This window comes from Frieseomelitta varia, unplaced genomic scaffold (genome assembly GCF_011392965.1).
Source record: "Frieseomelitta varia isolate USP_RPSP 00005682 unplaced genomic scaffold, Fvar_1.2 scaffold_624, whole genome shotgun sequence".
Taxonomy (NCBI): domain Eukaryota; kingdom Metazoa; phylum Arthropoda; class Insecta; order Hymenoptera; family Apidae; genus Frieseomelitta; species Frieseomelitta varia.
In genome coordinates, this window is record NW_025110395.1 from 39111 (window position 1) to 50127 (window position 11017).

The 11017-nt window shown below is 33.8% G+C and overlaps 1 long non-coding RNA gene across 1 annotated transcript in view; it reads right to left on the bottom strand.

Moving 5' to 3' along the window:
• LOC122534676 overlaps window positions 1-8100 on the bottom strand; it is a 20660-nt gene extending 12560 nt beyond the window's left edge. The window contains exons 1-2 of the long non-coding RNA XR_006307968.1: window positions 8087-8100; window positions 5313-5316 (exon numbers count right to left, since the gene is read on the bottom strand). This is a non-coding gene — a long non-coding RNA (uncharacterized LOC122534676). The remainder of the gene's footprint in view (window positions 1-5312; window positions 5317-8086) is intronic.
• Between the last annotated feature and the right edge of the window lie 2917 nt (window positions 8101-11017).

The following is an 11017-nucleotide window of genomic DNA, read 5'->3' on the forward strand; positions in this document are numbered from 1 at the left end:
TTTTATTATTCATTCGTTCTGTTTTTGGAGAATTTTATATTTATTTATTAATTCTTTACAGATTATTCATGTATTCGTTCTACTACTCATTTATTTAATAATTTTTACTATTTGTTTATTCTATTTTTGGAGATTATTATATTTATTTATTGGTTCTTTAGAGATTATTCATTTATTCATTGATTTTTTTTATTATTCATTCGTTCTGTTTTTGGAGAATTTTATATTTATTTATTAATTCTTTACAGATTATTCACGTATTCGTTCTATTACTCATTTATTTAATAATTTTTACTATTTGTTTATTCTATTTTTGGAGATTATTATATTTATTTATTGGTTCTTTAGAGATTATTCATTTATTCATTGATTTTTTTTATTATTCATTCGTTCTGTTTTTGGAGAATTTTATATTTATTTATTAATTCTTTACAGATTATTCAGGTATTCGTTCTATTACTCATTTATTTAATAATTTTTACTATTTGTTTATTCTATTTTTGGAGATTATTATATTTATTTATTGGTTCTTTATAGATTGTTCATTCATTCTAACAATAAGATGATTTATTGTGATATCGTACTGGCACGTGTTTCTTTACACGAGCTTCTCTCGTCGTTGAAAGACAGAGACGGGAGAGAAATAAATATAATATAACACGTGCACGTGGCTAGTGACGAAACAATTATAGATGTTGATCGACCGTGGAAAGTTTGAGAAAGAAAGAGATGCTTTGTCAAGTCGATACATTGGTATTGAAGCAGTTTGTTCGAACATTTATTGGAATGCATGATTTAATCTTTGCTTTAGCGCGGTTCATATCGATTAGAGATCTATTGGAAGTGTACTTCCTGTTTAGCATGCGTTGAAGAGCGTGATTGATGTTGCTGGAAAAAGGGATACGCTTGACTTAAAATCCCTTTTCATCTTCTCAATATTCTTCGAATCTCTGTTCGTAAAGCGTGTTCCTTTTCGTAATTCATATTCCTTTAAAACACTCCTGGCAGCGAACGCCATTCGCATGTAATGCAATACTTGTTCGTTGTATTTGTCTGAAATATAAATATGGGAAAATAGAATTGGCGATTTCTATTTAATTCGTGAACACAGAGGATTTCAATATTTTTGAATATCTTTAAATACATTTGATTGAATTCTTCAATTAATGGTTGATTGAAGCCACTTTTTGCCAGGTATTTTCACGCATCTATTTATTATTGAGAGGTATAAATAATCGCGAATTTCAAAGAAATAATATTTGTAAATTTTTTCCCTATATTTTAATTTATGATGAGTGTTTCGTACGAATGATTTTGAAATCCCCTCAACAATTATCGTAATATCTCCTCATCTATTTATACAAAAAATAAAATTACATCACATTACGTCTCTTCTTATAGTACACAAAACAATTCGTATATATAAAATTTTCTCCTACTATACGATAAAGTTTTGAAATCAGTCCCGCACAGACACGGGACTTTTATCTATGTTAAAATTTTAATAAAAGGCATTTAAAAGTATTCTCTGCTGTAGAAAAAAAAAAGAAAGAAAGAAACAAACTAAAAATAAAAATAAAATAAAGTAAAGTTAAAATAAAATTAAAATAAAACCAATTAGACAAATAATAATGAAATAGACAAGTTTCATCTGAAACGTTTGTTCGAATAATGAGTGATTACGGTGATAATTCGTCTACACGTGCGTTTTGAGAAATTTGAAGTCGAACTTGGTCCTTTTTCGCGTAGAAACGATCGTAGGCTCGTAGATGGCGACTCCGTGCAGAGAGGGTAGGTAGATAACGGCGGATAAAAACAAAAAAAAAAAAAAAAATAAAATAAAATGGCCGGAAACGGGTGGATGCGTCGAAGGAGGCCCGAGGGCTTCCTGTTTCAACCTAATTACATTCCATTCGACGTTACGATGCGGAGGAGGAGTGGACGCGCAACAAAATCTCGTTAATTCATAAAAATTCTCCGTCCGTTTCCCGGCGGTCTTTTTGCCCGCGCGAAATTAAAATCCCCGCGCGCGGCCGAATAATCGATAGCGGAGGAACGCGCGCGATTCCGCCGATCGAACCTCGCCTTCTTCTTTTTCTGGCCGATAAAAATGCGAATTTTTATCGAATGTGGCCGAATGGAAAAAGACGCCTTTGACGTTTCCTAATTTTAAATCGATATTCGAATTCAAGCCAAATTTCATCGGCCGCCTTCTTCCGGTATAAATCAGCATATTCGTTCCGCGAAAACGAAACGATGATACGCTATCGTTTACAACTGTACGAATAGTTTAATCGATTAATAATGATAGTAATTTAAATTGAAGTGTACGAATTAACGATGAATTGCGATGGCATTTGTAAATGATATTTTTCTTTTTTCTTTTCATGAGATTGGCAGATTAATTAAACGATGCATTAATGCAGACCTTTACGCACCCTTAAATTTTTATAAACGTGAAATAAAATGAAATTTGCTTTATTAATGAATACTATTCTACTATGGGTATTTTGTGTAATTTTGCACGTTGTATGCAATGTATACATTTTTGCAATTTTGAATTTCCCATAGATGTATAAAGTAACAATTCATCAACTTTGTAATAATGTATTTTGCTATTTACTATCATTCAGTATCATTGCCACTAAAAATTTTGTCTGTCAATTGAAAGAAATTTTCATAATATCACTTGCGAATTGAAGAATTTAATAGTTTATCCAGTAATAAAATATATTTAATGACGGTATATCAATTTTATTTTGGCGTCGCAATATTCTATTGTATTACATAGATATGGTGACTATAAAGAACAAAATAATTGCAGTTGAATTCAATCAATTAGCATAACGTTCGAGGATCCGTAGTTACAAATTTAAATGTATCAAAAGTAAAAATAAGTATCCAGATACTTTTGAACGACAGCTTATAATTATGATACTATAGAGAGTGATGGTATATACATAGAAAAAAATGTATAATAAATATACATAAATCTATAAGTAAATAAATAAGTATGTAAGATAAACTTTTATATCTTTTTTAACTATTCTCTTTCTAGATGAATAGACAAGTAGATTGCATTTGCTTTAAAAAGAAAATTGTAAATTGTACTAATTTCGTCTAACGTATCGACATTAACCATTGCGTTTTGTCACATTTTTGTTGGATAAGCACAGACTTTGTGAATTTTCCGCAAAATACGCAAGAAGATCAAGAACCGCAAGGTCGATCGTAATTCGAAAAGAATGTATATCTAGGTCGCCTTCGAATCAAGTTCCCCGCCGCAAATCGAACGGTATCATAACGCGCGAAGCTATCTCGCACCAAGAGATGCGTCATTCAAGAAATGAATTTTAAGGAGTGCGTGGAATGTTCTCGAATATTCCATCAAAGAAAGCCAGGAATTTCAATATCGGTCAACAACTACGCCCCCCCTCCTGAAAGTGTCTTAGAAACATCTTTCAACATTCCTAATTCCATCACCTTGAACCTTCGAAACGGAACGAAAGTCAAGAAAGTCGTGAGAAAGTCTACTCGTTCTATGCGAATTTGTCGAATTACCGTTCGGCAAAAATCGGTGGGAAAAAACGCGAGGACACGCCGCGGCGGAACTTTCGAATTTTTCGCCGAGCGTTTTGCGGTACAGTTTCGGAAAATTTCAATGGCCGTCGTGGGTGTGTTAGGGCGCGCGCTCGCGATGACCGCCGACCGACCGGTTGCCTGTGACTATGTCCGTGTACGTGTGCCTAAGCGTTACGTACGCGTTTCAATTCCCCTCCGTGCAACCCCTGGCCGGCGTTTCTGGCCTCACAGTCTCGCCAGTACAGTTTTGCGGCCATGTACAAATTTCACGTTAGGTACATATGGTTTCTCTGTCTCGTGTCTTGCTTTCTCACCTACGCCGCTCGTGTTCTTCGCTCGGATTCTCTCCCTCGCTCCTTCGTTGCCCTCTTCACCCCTCGTTTCCGTCTCTCTGTTAGTTCCATATACTTGCGGTCGCACATATACTTGCCGCGTATGTGTTCGCCGCTATCTCCCTCTTCCTTCCCGGGTCTCTTTCCGAGGGATATGTACGGTTTCACACAAGCGCGTTCGGCGTTGCGCCCTAACCTCCCCCTCCCACCCCCTCCGCGCAGCCAACGGTATACAAATTTTTCTCTCCCTTCTTTTGCGCCCCTTTCACCTTCTCCCGCGGAACTCTCCTTTCCTTTTGGCTTTTCGTGCGTTTGCACTTTTGCTGCGGGGGAGAGTTGTTTCGTTTTGCACAAGGTGGCATCTCGCGATGGTATTTATTTCGTCTCGTTTAATCTCCTTTTCTTTTTTTCTTTTTTTTTTAGTTTAACCCTCCTTCGAGCATGATCCGTCCGCCAGCTTAATTTGTCCCTTGGTGTCAGATTAAATAACCACTTGCGCTGGCAGCTGATTGCGGACCGTAACGAGTGACCCGAACCGTGTACAATAAATTCGTCGCCTTTTCGCTCGAACTCGTCGGTGTTACGTCGTTACACTGTACGATAGAAATGATTGAGGATTAATAAATTTATTATTTGTTTTGTCCGGGTTACACTTAAATGTACTCAAAACTGTGTGAAAACATTGCAATTTTGGGACAAACAATTCTCACGTCATTCCAGCGCAAGAGGCGAAAGATTCTTTTTAAGAAGGAATTAAGAAACGATTAAGAAAAAGTTAAGAAGAAATTGATAATTGAATTTACACATTGAATTTATTTTCTTTTAGCGACAATACGTAGATTCGCGCGTAGATTTCACGTTCAATCATTTAATCGAGACGTTAACACCTTTTTAGCTTTTTATTTTCGTTTAACTTTATAATCATTTGTTCTCGACTTGTTACAATTATATACCAAAACTATGCACAATTATGACAATATAATAATTAAATGCAATATGTTATTATATATAAATATAATTAAAAGACAATGTACTCTCTTCTTCGAGAGAGACTTGAGAATATTACCTGCTATTCTAACTTTATTATTAAAAATGATACATACATGTTAAATGTTAAGAAATGTCAAAAACACGCGTCACAACACGATGCGAAATGTCAGAAGTACATGTTAGTACGTGTTACGACATTTTGTAAGAAAAAGTGTGCAAAAGAAATTAACACAATGAATAACACGGATAAAAGTGAATATCACACGCGAGTGTTTCTAATTATCCGTCTCTTCTTCACGTGTGCTAGATTAACTTTATAGGGATCATAGTGTAACGAGCATGCTTTTATTTCCCTTTCTCTCTCTTTATCTCTCTCGCTTTACAGAGTGAGCCGGGCGCGCGGGGGACTTTACTTTCACCTTTTGCCTGTTCGTTCGCACCACGGCGATTTCCAACCCTCTCTCTTCGTACCCCGGCGGTTTTCACATCACCGTGTTTATATGGGAAATCTGCACGGGTTGTTATTATTAGACGGCCCTCGTTTCGCCGCTCGTATACCGATCTTACGCCCACGCTCGTCCCCCCCCCCCCCCTCCCGTCAGTTCTCTTCCGCCGTTTCGTCGTTAGACGCAAGGTAAACTCTAAACTATCATTATTTGCCCACCATATTAACGCCCTTATCTCTCTTTCAAGCTGCTATGCAAATTTTATGCTCGCGCGCTGCCTCTTTCTTTCTATCCACCGCCTTGGATGTAACTGCGTTCCCCGCAGCTTTATCTCCGCGCAATCTCTCCTAACGAAGTGGCGAAATCGTAGATTAATTATACCAAGCGTTGAACGTCGGACAACGACGACGATTATTAATTGTTCGTCAAGGTTTCTCAAGACCATTCGTTCGCGAAACAAATCGGTGACAAAGCGCGTTGCGAGATTTAGAATGTCGGCAATGTTTTTCATCGGACGTGCAATTTGTTGCATTTTATATTTCAGAAAACGAGTTTGTCATTCGAACGACCTGTTTGTACGTACAAATTCGCGTGACGTAGATAGAAACAAACAAATTTATGGGTGTACAACAGTCTGTGTTGGATTTCCCAAAAACTCACAGGCCGGAACACATGTACGAATTCGAATTTAATTCACGTGACTTCCCTCGTTCAATTCCGGAACACGTTCTATCAATTTCGAATCTACTACTTCCCCCTCCGTTAAATCTAGCTAAACCAGTTTCTGTGACTACTGCGCGCGCGAATTATCCGCTCTCGTTTGCTATTCATACGTAAAACTCCTCTTTCAACTCGTGTTTCTATCTTTCTTTACACCAAGTATTCCCTTCCAATTCTCCATTTACGAGATTCATTAGCCGTCGCAGAAGCAGAATGCCCACACCCCCCCTCGCCCCTCTCCCCCCCCCCATTCAATTTCCAATTACGTTCTACTAATTTTCAATTCACACGCTGACCCGTCTTGTTCTATGATTTCCACGCAAATTAGCTATTCTCGTTTGCTGCCCGTATGCAAAACTCGTTTTGTAACCATTTTCACCTTCCTTTATTCCATTCCGTTTCCAAGATCCATCGATCGATATCTACGAAGCGAACAATCGCGACTCTTCGTATCACAATTCTATTCAGACTATTATGTTAAGTATAGTAATGTTAAGTGTATTATGTCTATTATGTTAAGTATATTAATCTCGCAGCTATCTTCTAATCGGCTTTCTCCCGCCCTCGTGCGAATTATCGATTTTCGTCTATTATCTGCACGAAGGGTCGAGAATCATAATAAATCTAAATTTTTCGTAATTCGAGTTGACAACGTTCTTCGAGCATTGAAAACTCTGTATCGTTATAGCTACATCCTGAAGACCATGTATTATATTTGTATTAAATATTATAGTATTGTATTTAATAATATAGTACTAATTATAATAATAGTATTAATAATAAAGTACTAATTATAATAATAGTATTAATAATAATTATAATATTTATATTAATTATAATAATATTTATAATAATATTTATAATTAATAGTATTAATAATATTTGTAATAAATATTATAGTATTGTATTTAATAATATAGTAGTAATAGTATTAATTATAACAATATTTATAATTAATAGTATTAATAATATTTGTAGCAAATATTATAGTATTGTATTTAATAATATAGTATTAATAGTATTAATTATAATAATATTTATAATTAATAGTATTAATAATATTTGTAATAAATATTATAGTATTGTATTTAATAATATAGTATTAATAGTATTAATAATATTTGCAGTAAATATTATAGTATTGTATTCAATAATATAGTATTAATTATAATAATATTTATAATTAATAGTATTAATAATCTTTGTAGTAAATATTATAGCATTTAATAATATAGTATTAACAGTATTAATTTGATAATATTTATAATTAATAGTATATTAATAATGGTTACAGTAAATATTATAGTATTGTATTTGTATAAAATATTATATAAATAATTTGTTTTATAATTAATTACATAAGCAAAAATAGCACGATAAACGTAAATTATGAATTGAATGAATACGATATTTGCAATATAAATAGCACAATGTAAAAGTATAAATTATATGCAAAACGTGCAATATACAATATGAATTATTATATTTAGAATAAATACATACGATGTATATAAATATGAAACACAGTTTATGCAATAAAGACTCTGTTAATATTTTGATATATTGTATTACTTTATATTGTGTTATATTGCGCTATAAAATATGATAGTTCACGATAAGTACCGAATACTATAAAATAAAAAGTGTCCTAAGACTTTTGAACGGGAGTGTATATTTATTGTTGACAAGTGGCAGTATTTCATTTTAGCACTTAACTAAGAAAATATCATAGTAAAAATAAAACATCGTAAGAGTGAGTTACGTCATGATAATTCTATAGAACACTTGCAGTCTTTTATCTCTCTTTTTATCTCGTTCTTCTCCCAATTCTTCGTTTTCAAGTTACTCCAAGTGAAAATGAATTATTACAAATTGTGTAGTCAATCAACTAGTTTAAATCTACAAATTTATCAATCGATTGTGACCGAATTATTTTCAGTCTTTAATTGTCCTGTGATCAGTATTTTAGTCAATTTTCAAGTAAATTATCCAACGCAAAACTTCCTCCGCACTCACACTATTCTTCTTTATCCCCTCCCAGTGCTTTGTTCCCAAAATTCTCAAATCGAAATCTACGGATTCACTTATCGATTGACCTCGCACGATTCCGAACTGTGTACGTCCTGTTCATTTTAATTCACAACTAGTATTATCGGATATTGTAGACTATAACAACTTCGAATTAAATTATAGCTCTGTTAAGTTTTTAATTTAATTTAATTAAATTTACTGGAGGGTGAAAAGTGCAGAATAAAGACGAACATTCCAAATTTTAATAATGAATAATAAATAAACGTAATAAAATAAATAAATTTGTAATCGCTTATAATTTTAATTACAATTATTTATTCTACAATATATCTATAGTATTATAATATTAATATTAATATTATAATACTATAATATAATATTAATATTAACTAATATTAAATATACTATGAAATTAATTAATATAATACTATAATATAATATTAATATTAATATATCTATATAATTTTAATAATCTGTATAATATAATATTAATATATCTGTATAATTATAATAATCTGTATTAATATATCTATATCATTATAATAATCTATATAATATGAATATATAAATATAAAATTAATATATCTATATATATAATAATATACAATATGATATATCTATTCTGCATAACTATAATTATCTATTATGCTATTATAGCTTATAATTTTAACTACAATATAAAGAAATTATTCGAGGATTAAATCTAGCTGGCAACTTTTGTATTGCAATTCTCGTGAGAACTATTCGCAAGATTCCTGCCGTTATTCTTTCTCCATCTTATTTTTTCCAGTTTTTCATTTCGAAAATCTACAGATTCTCACCGAGATACTTTTCACCCAGTTCCAAACTGTGTTTTATTACTTTTTATACTAACTCGCTTATTCGACTTTCGCGCGAATTATCCGTATGCAAAACCTTTTCCTTTGTCATTTAATCCTTCTGTAGCCAGCATCCACTGACCCAAATCACTGAATTTACTTTCCGATGCCACTTACTCAATTCCAACTTGAGTTCTAATTTTGCAGTCACTCCTTGTAATTGTCACGTGAATAATTTATACAGCTATCGAGTAGTCTATCACTCCCCTTTATGTTATTTGATAAGATTTTCGGAAGATTTATCAATTATTCATCGAAATCTATGAATCGTCTCTTCTTGTCCAATTGAAGATTGCATTTTATTAATTTCAGACCTGTCCTGTGCTTCGTTTTATTATTCCCGAGCGAACTCTCTATTCACATTTGTTTATTTTATTTGCTTCACATGCGAAACTTCCTTTACACCTGTTTACAACATTATTCTACCTTATTTCTCTCGCAGTTCTTTGTTTCCGATTGAAATCTATAAAATACTCATCAAGTTATTAATTTCAGATCAACCTCGCGACCAATCTTGTTCGGCAATTTCCACGAAAGTTTTATTCTCGTTTATTATTTATTTTCTTTATAGATTTAGCCCATCCTTTTTTATTCCATTTTCTCCCAGTTCTTTGTTTTCGAAATTTAGTAATCTGTAAAACTACGGAATCTACAAAATATAGTAATCTGTAAAACTATGAATCTACGAAATATAGTAATCTGTAAAACTAACGAATTGACCAATCATCAAGCTGCACATCAGTTTCAGATTTTTATCCTACAATCAATCCTTTCCTATAATTTTTACACGAATTTAGCTACTTTCACGCGAAATTCTCTTTACAGCTATTCCATCTTTTTTTTTATTCAAACAATAATATCCTCTCTCATATATTCCCTGGTTGAAATCCATAAAATGGTCACGAATCAATCAGTTGTCAAGTTATATGAGCCATCTAACTTGAATATTTTGTTTTTGTAGATATGAAGGGGACTTTCTAAATGAAAATCGTTCAGTACAGAAGAGGCAATAATTAATTTTTTTTTTTTTTGCAAGTGAAATTTTTTGAAAATAGAGTTTAATCTCAATTTTGTGAAACCTGTTGTGTGTAAAAGACACAAAGGACCTTTCCTAGATTTTACAGAATTAACATTAAAATATCTTTTAAACTAATAATTCTTCGATATATGATACTTTAGATTCTTTTACAAAAAAAAAAAAAAAAAAAAAAAAAAATGTCAAGCTGCATCGAAAATTACATAATTCCGTTTGAAACGAAAGAATGGAAGCATTCTTCGAAGCTCTCCCATTTACGAAGAATTAATTTGGAGCCCAACTCCATCTGTACCGAATAACTTTCGTACCTCCAAAGAGCGACAAACATATTCAAGACGATCGAGTCTCGAACACCCTATTCTACAGGCCAGTTCTACTCTGTAACTACGTAATTAATACATTTACGCTCCCGCTAGATCCAATTTTCTTTTTACTCGCGTTATTATTATACGAATCAGTTAATCGTCCAGCTCGAAATCCACGGAATCCACCGATCGACTTTTCTCACCCAATTTCGAACTATACGTGTTCCATTAATCCCTCCCCTCTCTTGCTATCCCGTTTCTACGACTTCCGCGCAAATTATCCATTCTCGTTCGCTTGTCCGTAGGTAAAACTCCTTCTTGTCCAGGTTCTCACCCTCGATCCACTACCCTCCGCCTCGTTTCCGTGTTTATGGCAGCACGCGTTTACGTGCACGAGGCTGACCGTCCTCTCTCTCTCTCTCTCTCTCTCTCTCTCTCGTCTCTCCCCAGTTGCCCAGCTGTCTCTCTCCCTCTCTCCCTCTCTCTCTCTCTCTTCGCTCTGTCTCCCTACCACGGTTCGCGTGTAACCACACACATAGCGCACGGTACATAGGAGCCAGCCTGCGCTCGCCTACCGCCGTTATGTACGTGTACATACGCGCTCGGTACATACATATCGGTCGCGCTATCGATTATTTTACCCATGTGGAACTTTCCCCTATCCCCCGGTCGCCCCACTTAGCGTCGCGACGCCCGC